We start from the raw sequence: 10,521 nt of genomic DNA, 5'->3' as shown, positions 1-10,521 counted from the left end.
GTCACAGGTGGGTCTGCTTGACAGCATCCTCTGCGAAGCAAGCACTCTCTGTCTTAGTTCATAAGTTGTGGCTGTCTGCCCAGAGTAGGGTGGTATGCACCGTACATTCGGCATCAGTCTCTGAACATTTAACTAAGGAGAACAAAACTCAGAATTTGGCTGTCTGCACCTTTAAATAATCAATCTAAACTCAAAGGCAAGAGTTTACTTGCAGTGCTTGAAAGCAAAACCTTCCCCTGGCCCTGGGGCTCTGGGTTAGCACTGAGAAGCATTTCCTCTGTCCCAGTCTCACCCTCACTAACCCTGAGAAGAAGCAGTCAAGCCTACTTAACTGGTCTGCTGGCTTGTGATTGGTCATTGTCTCCTACTGGAGGACTAAGACTTGATGGTAGCGCAGTCTAGGTATGAATTTCTTGAGCAGGGGATATCAAGGTGCCAGTGCCTCCAGCAGGGGCAGAGAAGGCCTGATAGATCCCATAATAGATGGATACTTGCAGGAGTAAAAAAAAAGGCAATTCTGTCAATTCTGATTTGAGAAGCTCAACCTCTACTATCTGCCAGTGGAAGCTGTGGGCCAGATCCTAACAGAGCAGCTGGGGGTTCCCCCTGCATAACCTGCTCTGTGTCATCCCCTGCCCCAGGGACAGGATGCATACTGGGGATGGAAGGGAGTATGGCCAGAACACCTTCCACTCCAGCAATCCTAGGCTGGCAGCATGGCCCCTAGGGAGCCATTGCACCTGGCAGAAGTTTGAACTGTTCTAACTTACACTGAAGGTTGTCACAGTCCCACAGTTCTCCCAGGATCAGCTTTATGCCATGTCTTTCTCTCCTTAGATGTAGCACTGAGTATAGCTCATTTGCATCTTGGCCTGTCTCTTTAGACCAAAGATTGTGTCAAATGCTAACACTATATAGTGACTTCCCTGAGAGCATGTCAGAATTGAACCAAACCCTTCGGTGAAGGCCGAAGTGATTTGTTCACAGAAGATTTTCCAGGAACAAACATTTCACAGAGGGAAATTGCGCATCCTGTCAGTGCTAATGATCTGGATGATGGGATGAATTGCACCCTCAGCAAGTTCACAGATGATACTAAGCTGGGGGGAGAGAGAGGTATGCTGAAGAGTAGGGATGGGGTTCAGAGTGACCTAGACAAATTGGAGGATTGGGCCAAAAGAAATCTGATGAGGTTCAACAAGGACAAGTGCCGAGTCCTGCACTTAGGGAAGGAAGAATCCCATGCACCGCTTCACTCTGGGGACTGACTGGCTAAGCAGCAGTTCTGCAGAAAAGGACCTGGGGATTACAGTGGACAAGAAGCTGGATATGTGTCAGCAGTGTGCCCTTGTTGCCAAGAAGGCCGATGGCATATTGGGCTGTATTAGTAGAAGCATTGCCAGCAGATCAAGGGAAGTGATTATTCCCCTCTATTTGGCATTGGTGAGGCCATACCTGGAGTATTGCGACCAGTTTTAGGCCCCCCACTACAGAAGGGATGTGGACGAATTGGAGAGAGTCCAACAGAGGGCAATGAAAATGATTAGGGGGCTGAGGCACATGATATATGAGGAGAGGCTGAGGGAACTGGGCTTATTTAGTCTGTAGAAGAGAAGAATGAGGGGGGATTTGATAGCAGCCATTAACTACCTGAAGGAGGGTTGCAAAGAGGATGGAGCTAGGCCAGGGCTAGGCATACTTTTTGGGCTGAGGGCCACATCTGGGTGGGGAAATTGTATGCAGGGCCGGGGCAGGAGGTTGGGGTGCAGGAGGGTGTGGTGTGCAGGAAGGGGCTCATGGCAAGGGATTGGGGCAGAGGAGGGGTGCGGGATATATGAGGGGGCTCAGGAAAGGGGGTTGGGGTGTAGAAGGGGTGCAGCAGAGGGTTGGGTTGCACAGGGGTGCAGCTGCAAGCTCAGGGTAGGGGGCTGGGGTGCAGGAGGAGTGCAGGGTATATGAGGGGGCTCAGGGCAGGGGGTTGGGATGCAGGAGGGGTGTGGGATGTACGAGGGGGCTCAGGACAGGGAGTTGGGGTGCAGGTGAGGTGCGGGGTGTATGAAGGGGCTCAGGGCTGGGGGTTGGGGTGCAGGAGGATTGCAAGGTGCAGGCAAGGGGCTTAGGGCAGGGAGTTGGGCGGGTGGGGTGCAGGAGGGGTTCAAGCTCCAGCCCAGCACTGCTTACCTAAAGTGGCTCCGGGGTGGCAGTGATGCACACCGGGGCCAGGGCAAGCTCCCTGCATTCCTGCCCTGTCCTCAGCCCTGGCCCTGGCCCCACACCGCTCCAAAAAGCACTGCGGTCCCTGGGGGAGGAGGGGCAGAGGGGTCCACATGCTTTGCCCTTGCCGCACCTGCAGGTACCTCCACCAAAGCTCCCATTGGCCACAGTTCCCCATTCCCGGCCAATAGGGGCTGTGGGGGGATGGTGTCTGGAGGCAAGGGCAATGCATCGAGCCCTCTGCCCCCTGCCTGGGGGCCGCTTCTGAGAGCGACGCCAGGCCTCCACGGAGGCCATCCTGCAGCCCGGATCCAAAGCCCTGAGGGGCCAGATCTGGCCCGCAGGCCGTAGTTTGCCCACCCCTGAGCTAGGCTGTCCTCAATGGTGGAAGATGACAGAACAAGAAGCTCTGGTCTCAAGTTGAAGTAGGGGAGGTCTAGGTTGGATATTAGGAAATACTATTTCACTAGGAGGGTGGTGAAGCAATAGAATGGGTTACCTAGGGAGGTGGTGGAATCTCCATCCTTAGAGGTTTTAAGACCCTGCTTGACAAAGCCCTGGCTGGGATAATTTAGTTGGTGTTGGTCCTGCTTTGAGCAGGGGCTTGGACTAGATGACCTCCTGAGGTCTCTTCCAACTCTAATCTTCTATGATTCTATGCTGTATGCAGATCCTCCCAACATCCTGGTGGTAAGCTTTATGAGTGATGATTTGGCACCATCACATGGAAGAAAAGAACAGTTGTTTTTTAAAATAGTTTAGTTTTTCTAAGTTTTCCACACAATTTTTTTTCCATACTTACATACCCTTCAGTAATGCCAGATGGACAGAACCTTCTGTCAGAGATTAATACACATTAAAGGACTACAGTGTACTAGGTTAAAAAAAAAGGTAGAAGTCCAAGAAAATCCAGGCTTGGTATATGATTGACCTGAACAATTGCATGTAAAACTGCTTGTTTTTAATGGCCAGCATTTACATTCACTTATAGAAGAAATTGCTGCACCAGAAACAATGGATTATGACATGGTGAAACCATTTTTACAGCCTCAGGATGTTTCTGAAGCCCTCTGATAAGGGGTAAGACTGCAACAGATACCAGGAAATTAGAGCAAGAGAGCCAGTGAATGAAATCACAATAGATAAAGCAACTGGAGCTTGTCATATGAAAGGATAAAGATGCTCAGAAAGAGTTGTTTTCTCCTAACACAGAGCAAGATCTTTATAAGACCAGGTAGATAGTATTATCTCTAAACGTACTGTGTTAAAGTTGTGCTTAGAACCAGCCCAGCCCTTCTGCTTGTGCTCCTGTGTAAGCACATGGTGCACACCTCTTTATCATCAGCAGATTTTCCTTGACTTCATTGGGAACAGGAGCACTGGGCCCTTAGTATTTGAGGAAGCAGAGGGATTTGCTTCACCAGATAAAGAAACTGTACCAATCACTCTCTCTCAAGCAATGATATCAACCAAAAATAAATTACCACCTCATCTCACCACTAGGGTAGCTTGGAGCTGAAGCAGGGAGTAACGTGGAGATGTTTGCGCTACTGCTACCCATGCAATAGGGTCTCCTGTACTGTCCACCTGGCACCCTTCATCAGCAACAGCCATTTTTATCCCCAGAATGTTGAGATACTGGCTATTGGGTATTGTAAAGGCTGTTAAAGGCGGCTAGAATTTTATGGCTATGACAACTGTGCTGCAACGGCTGTTTCTGTGTGCACGACTGTTGTTTATTTTAAAGTTGATTTATTAGGACATTAAAAAATGCCCATGCACAAACTTCATCAACTGTGTATTTCTTAAATATAAAATTATACAACACATTGTAGGCAGCCTCAGCCTTTAACAAACTCCAGCCATAATCAGTTTAGTAACTATCTAGTGCCCAACCCCACACTACCTCCCCATATTTAAATGCCTGCCAAAAACAATCAAGCCTTGGCAGATACCCTGACTGACTCCCTGAGGGTCACAATAGCACTTTTCACCCATAGCTTTCAAACACCCTTCAAAAGGAGACAAGTACCATTATCCCCATCTTACAGGTGGGGAAACTAAAGCATCAAAAGCTGTCATTAATTCAAGGTTGCAGAGCTAGGATATAAAGCAGGCCTCTTGTTTGCATTCCAGTGCACAATCCAATGGACCTCTGTCTCCCTCAGGCCAACCCAGCAACAAATGATCTTGGTGGAATGCAAATTCTTATTTAAAAAATCAGGCTTAGTGCCAGGTCTTATTGTGTGTGTCTGTTTTCCTTTGTTCAGGGCTAGCCATTTAGTTCAGTGATCAAAAGGTAGGAGCACACTTTCCTTTCATACTAAAGTTTAAACATTCTCTTTTTTGAGATGTGTTGGGAGAAAGGTTTAATAATAAGCTACATGTTGTTCACCTCTCAGACTAATGTTAATGATCCGTGCTGGAGTGTTTTTTCCTGTAGAATTCTTTTCAAAACACACAATCCAAAAGGTGGCGGTGTTAAGAATCTGTCAACTGTGAGGTGGGACAGAAAAAGCCAGACTTGCTTTGTCATTCTGTTGGTATGGAGAAGGGGTAGCTGTATAAGGCAGAGAGACACAGAAAGGGTGACTCAGATGGATGAGTCATAAAAATAACTTGGTGCTTATCAAGGTCTAGTTTTCTTATTGCTCATGTTGAGGCAACAGGAGCCAACGGATAGAGCATAGGATGAATCGGAGTTCTAGTCCCAGATTTGTCACTGACGTGCTGGATGACCCTGGGCAAGTCACCACCTCTCTGTGCCTGTTTCAGTGCCTACAAAATAAGGAGACCACCACCAATTCGCCTTTGTCAACAATTTGAAATCTCTGGATGAAAAATAGTCTATACATGTATTGTAAAAGTAAGAACCTGAATAAGTAATCTAGATTATTTTAACCAAATATTTGGAAATCAATTCCTCTTGTCCTTCTCATCCTTAAGCAGAGGTTGGTGGCACCTCTAAGCCAATGGCAGCTGAGCTATTGTGTGCAGTGTGACTCTCACTGATGCTGCCTGCACTGCCTAAAGAGTAACAACTGAGCCTGGGGGAGGACAGTGAAGCCCCCACCCCAGCTGCTAGGCTGCTCCAGCTGCGACAGTGTCAGGAATTTGTGTAACAAGCTACAGCCAATGTTTCATAGATTCTAGGGCTGGAAGGGACCTCGAGAGGTCATTGAGCAGGGCTGCCCAGAGGATTCAGGGGCCCTGGGGTCTTTGGCGGTGGGAGGCCCACACCGCCGAAGGACCCCTGAAGACCCGGCACTTCGGTGGGGGGTCCTTCCGCCCTGGGACCCGTCACCACGGGTCTTCGGGGCACTTCGGCAGCGGGCCCTGGAGTGGAATGACCTCCCACTGCCGAATTGCTGCGGAAGATGCTCCGGGGGCCCAGGCTCCATGAGAGTTTTCCAGGGCCCCCGGAGCGAGTGAAGGACCCCGCTCCAGGGGCCCCGAAAAACTCTTGTGAGGGCCCCTGAGGGGCCCGGGACCTGGAGCTAATTGCCCCACTTGCCCCCCCCCGGGTGGCCCTGCCATTGAGTCCAGTCCCTTGCCCTCATGGCAGGACCAAATACTGTCTAGACTATTCCTGATCATTTATCTAACCTACTCTTAAATATCTCCAGAGATGGAGATTCCACAACCTCCCTAGGCAGTCTGTTCCAGTGTTTAACCACCCTGACAGTTAGGAACTTTTCCCTAATGTCCAACCTAAACCTCCCTTGCTGCAGTTTAAGCCCATTGCTTCTTGTTCTATCCTTAGAGGCTAAGATGAACAAGTTTTCTCCCTCCTCCTTATGACACCCTTTTAGATACCTGAAAACTGCCATCATGTCCCCTCTCAGTCTTTTCTTTTCCAAGCTAGACAAACCCAGTTCTTTCAGCCTTCCTTCATAGGTCATGTTCTCTAGACCTTTAATCATTCTTGTTGCTCTTCTCTGGACTCTTTCCAAATTCTCCACATCTTTCTTGAAATGTGGTGCCCAGAACTGGACACAATATTCCAGTTGAGGCCTAACCAGCACAGAGTAGAGCGGAAGAATGACTTCTCGTGTCTTGCTCACAACACACCTGTTAATGCATCCCAGAATCACGTTTGCTTTTTTTGCAACAGCGTCACACTGTTGACTCATATTTAGCTTGTGGTCCACTATAACCCCTAGATCCCTGTCTGCCGTACTCCTTCCTAGACAGTCTCTTCCTATTCTGCATGTGTGAAACTAATTGTTCCTTCCTAAGTGGAGCACTTTGCATTTGTCTTTATTAAACTTCATCCTGTTTACCTAGGACCATTTCTCCAATTTGTCCAGATCATTTTGAATTATGACCCTATCCTCCAAAGCAGTTGCAATCCCTCCCAGTTTGGTATCATCTGCAAACTTAATAAACGTACTTTCTATGCCAATATCTAAGTCGTTGATGAAGATATTGAACAGAGCCGGTCCCAAAACAGACCCCTCTGGAACCCCGCTTGTTATACCTTTCCTGCAGGATTGGGAACCATGAAAAACTACTGTCTGAAAATGGTTATCCAGCCAGTTATGCACCCACCTTATAGTAGCCCCATCTAAGCTGTATTTGCCTAGTTTATTGATAAGAGTATCATGTGATACCGTATCAAATGCCTTACTAAGGTCTAGGTATACCACATCCATGGCTTCTCCCTTATCCACAAGACTCGTTATCCTATCAAAGAAGCTATCAGATTGGTTTGACATGATTTATTCTTTACAAATCCATGCTGGCTATTCCCTGTCACCTTACCACCTTCCAAGTGTTTGCAGATGATTTCCTTAATTACTTGCTCCATTATCTTCCCTGACACAGAAGTTAAACTAACTGGCCTGTAATTTCCTGGGTTGTTTTTATTTCCCTTTTTATAAAGGGGCACTATATTTGCCCTTTTCCAGTCTTCTGGAATCTCTCCTGTCTCCCATGATTTTCCAAAGATAATAGCTAGAGGCTCAGATACCTTCTCTAACAGCTCGAGTATTCTAGGATGCATTTAATCAGGCCCTGGTGACTTGCAGGCATCTAACTTTTCTAAGTGATTTTTTACTTGTTCTTTTTTATCTTCCAAACCTACCCCCTTCCCATTAGCATTCACTATGTTAGACATTCCTTCAGACTTCTTGGTGAAGACCGAAACAAAGAAGTTATTGAGCATCTCTGCCATTTCCAAGTTTCTTGTTACTGTTTCTCTCTCCTCACTGAGCAGTGGGCCTACCCTGTCCTTGGTCTTCCTCTTGCTTCTAATATATTGATAAAAAGTCTTCTTGTTTTCCTTTATTCCCATAGCTAGTTTGAGCTCATTTTGTGCCTTTGCTTTTCTAATCTTGCCCCTGCATTCCTGTGTTGTTTGCCTATATTCATCTTTTGTAATTTGTCCTAGTTTCCATTTTTTATGACTGCTTTTTATTTTTTAGATCATGCAAGTTCTTGTGGTTAAGCCAAGCTGGTCTTTTGCCACATTTTCTATTTTCCTGACCCAGCAGAATAGCTTTCTTTTGGGCCCTTTATAGTGTCCCTTTGAAATACTGCTGACTCTCCTCAGTTGTTTTTCCCCTCAGTCTTGATTCCCGTGGGACCTTACCTATCAGCTCTCTGAGCTTACCAAAATCCACTTTCCTGAAATCCATTGTCTCTATTTTGCTGTACTCCCTTCTACCCTTCCTTAGAATTGTGAACTCTATGATTTCATGATCACTTTCACCCAAGCTGCCTTCTACTTTCAAATTCTCAATGAGTTTCTCCCTATTTGTTAAAATCAAATCTAGAGCCGCTTCCCCCCAGTAGCTTTTTCAACCTTCTGAACTAAAAAGTTGCCTGCAATGCAGTCCAAGAACTTATTGGATAGTCTGTGCCCCGCGGTGTTACTTTCCCAACATATATCTGGATAGTTGAAGTCCCCCCCGCCCCATCACTACCAAATCTTGGGCTTTGGATAATTTTGTTAGTTGTTTAAAAAAAGCCTCACCCACCTCTTCCACCTGGTTAGGTGGCCTGTACTAGACTCCTAGCACAACATCACCCTTGTTTTTTACCCCTTTTAGTCTAACCCAGAGACTCTCAACACTTCCATCTCCTATGTCCATCTCCACCTCAGTCCAAGTGTGTACATTATTAATATATAAAGCAACACCTCTTCCCTTTTTTCCCTTCTATCCTTCCTGAGCAAGCTGTACCCATCCACACCAACATTCCAATCATGTGTATTATCCCAACAAGTTTTGGTGATGCCAACGTCATAGTTGTATTTATTTATGTTTGCAGGGCAGGAGGAAAACAAGATCTAAAAGTCTTAGGATATGTCTACACCACAAACTTAAGTCGACCTATATTAAGTCGACTTATAGCCACCGCTGTAATTACTGAAGTGGTGCATCTCCACACTACCCTCCTTGGGTCAGTGGTGCGCATCCTCACCAGGAGCACTTCTATTGACCTAAGAGGGGCAGTGTGGGGTGCTGAGAGCCTGGTGTCTCAGCTCTGCTGGCAGCTCCCTGCCAGAAGCCGGGCTGCCCCATAGGCTCCTGGGCTCCCAGCAGGCCGCACCCCACTTCACCTCCCTGTTCCCCGCTGGGAGCAGGGTCCAGCTGTCCAGGCTTCTCACCGCAGCTCCCAGTTTGTCGACAGCTTATGTCGACCTGTTTAGTGTAGACCAGGTCTTAGAATGGTATATTGTCAAGGACAGGCCAATGCTTTGTGTGTTACTCTGCTGTGTCTCTCCTTGTTGTTTTTGAGATCTGAATCCAGGTCCCACTTAGTTTTAATCCCCCTTTAGATTGATCCGCTTTTGATTCTATACATTCACACAGGTGTGAAATCAAAGGTGGTGTTTACACAAGACTGGTAACTGTTGTTAGCTCTCTCACCATCATGCTGCAGTTCCACTGAAGGCAGCCATGGTAGAAGCTGCAAGTCTCAATAAGGCACCGGTACTTTTACCAGTGTCAAATAACACTGCTCAGAGCAGTCTTAGATAATAAGGGTAAAAACCACCCACTGCTTGTGTCCTCTCTACACCAGGTCTTCCGCCATTGCTACCACCAGTGGAGCTGGACTAGTGTCGTATCAATGCTGGGAGAGGCTCCCAAAAAAGGCTATTGTGAATGAGGCCTAAAAAAAAACACAATAAAATGATATGCCAAGAGCCTTGAGTATTGATGTTCTCTGATATAGGCAAAAAACAAGCTCAACAATGCAGATTTAAGGAGGGGATCTTCAAAAGCTCCAAGCTTTGGCCTAACTCCATTTCCACTGAAGTCAATTGGAAAAAGTAGTTGATGACTTTTCTCTCTCCCAGCCTGAATCTTCAGTTTTTCAGCTTCTAACTCTGATTTGGAACATTGTTTGGCTATAGAATAAGCTGGACACAGTCTGAGATTTCCCCCTCAGATAATATTGCAGAGTTCAGAGGGTAGAGGATAGTCTAATAATGGAAAAACTCTCAAATGTCAAGAAACTGGGTCCTAGTAACTTTTACCCAGGTTGGCTCCAATTCTTATGAGATGAACAAAATAACCTCATAAAATCAATGAGCAGACCACATAATTAAAACTGCTGTTCTGTGTTACTGAAGCATGGACACTTGTCTCCAGACATAGTTTGACTGCAGCATTCCCCCACATCTCTGGTTTTGTTCACTGTAACAGTTATCAGAGGTATAGTTTTACATCCTCATGCTTGATTTATAACTGCTCTGCCTTGTCTCTGCCTTGTTTTTGAGAGGTATTGTACATACTTAATCTGGGTTTCCATCCTGCTTCAAAGGAACTTTCTACCACAGTGGTAAAGCTCGCCAGTGCAGGAGACAAAGCTTTCTTGGGGGCTGGTCGAGACAGTGGAATGAACTTTCACATGAAGTCTGCCACAAACCTAGCGCAAGGCGAACATCTTTAGTCTGCCTTCACAACCAAACATATATCAGTATGTACATTACAAAATCAAAAATCCTGCAAACCCTACCAAATCAAAACACTGAATTGCATGCACAAATCCTCCTCTGGGGACAAGGTGAGGCAAAGAATGAACCTCACATGGCAGATGTTATTCACATTACTTAATGCACTGCTGGAAGGTGCTCAGATAGTATGGTGATGGGGTGGTACGAGGAGCTACATAAAATAAAACCGCATACAATAGACCGTTTTGAGGTGGCCCACGAAAGTGCATCTGTCACAGCTAGGATGCATTTATCAGTTTCCAAGCAGGGACACTTACTGCTAACTGTAGCCCAACCTGGGACACTCCTGGGGCACTAGAGGCTTTGGGAGCTAATTAAACTGAAACAAAACAAACACAAGC

The sequence above is a fragment of the Gopherus flavomarginatus genome, chromosome 4 (assembly GCF_025201925.1).
Source record: "Gopherus flavomarginatus isolate rGopFla2 chromosome 4, rGopFla2.mat.asm, whole genome shotgun sequence".
NCBI classification, from domain to species: domain Eukaryota; kingdom Metazoa; phylum Chordata; order Testudines; family Testudinidae; genus Gopherus; species Gopherus flavomarginatus.
The sequence above is the reverse complement of the archived record's forward strand: the minus strand, read 5'-3'. Positions refer to the sequence as shown.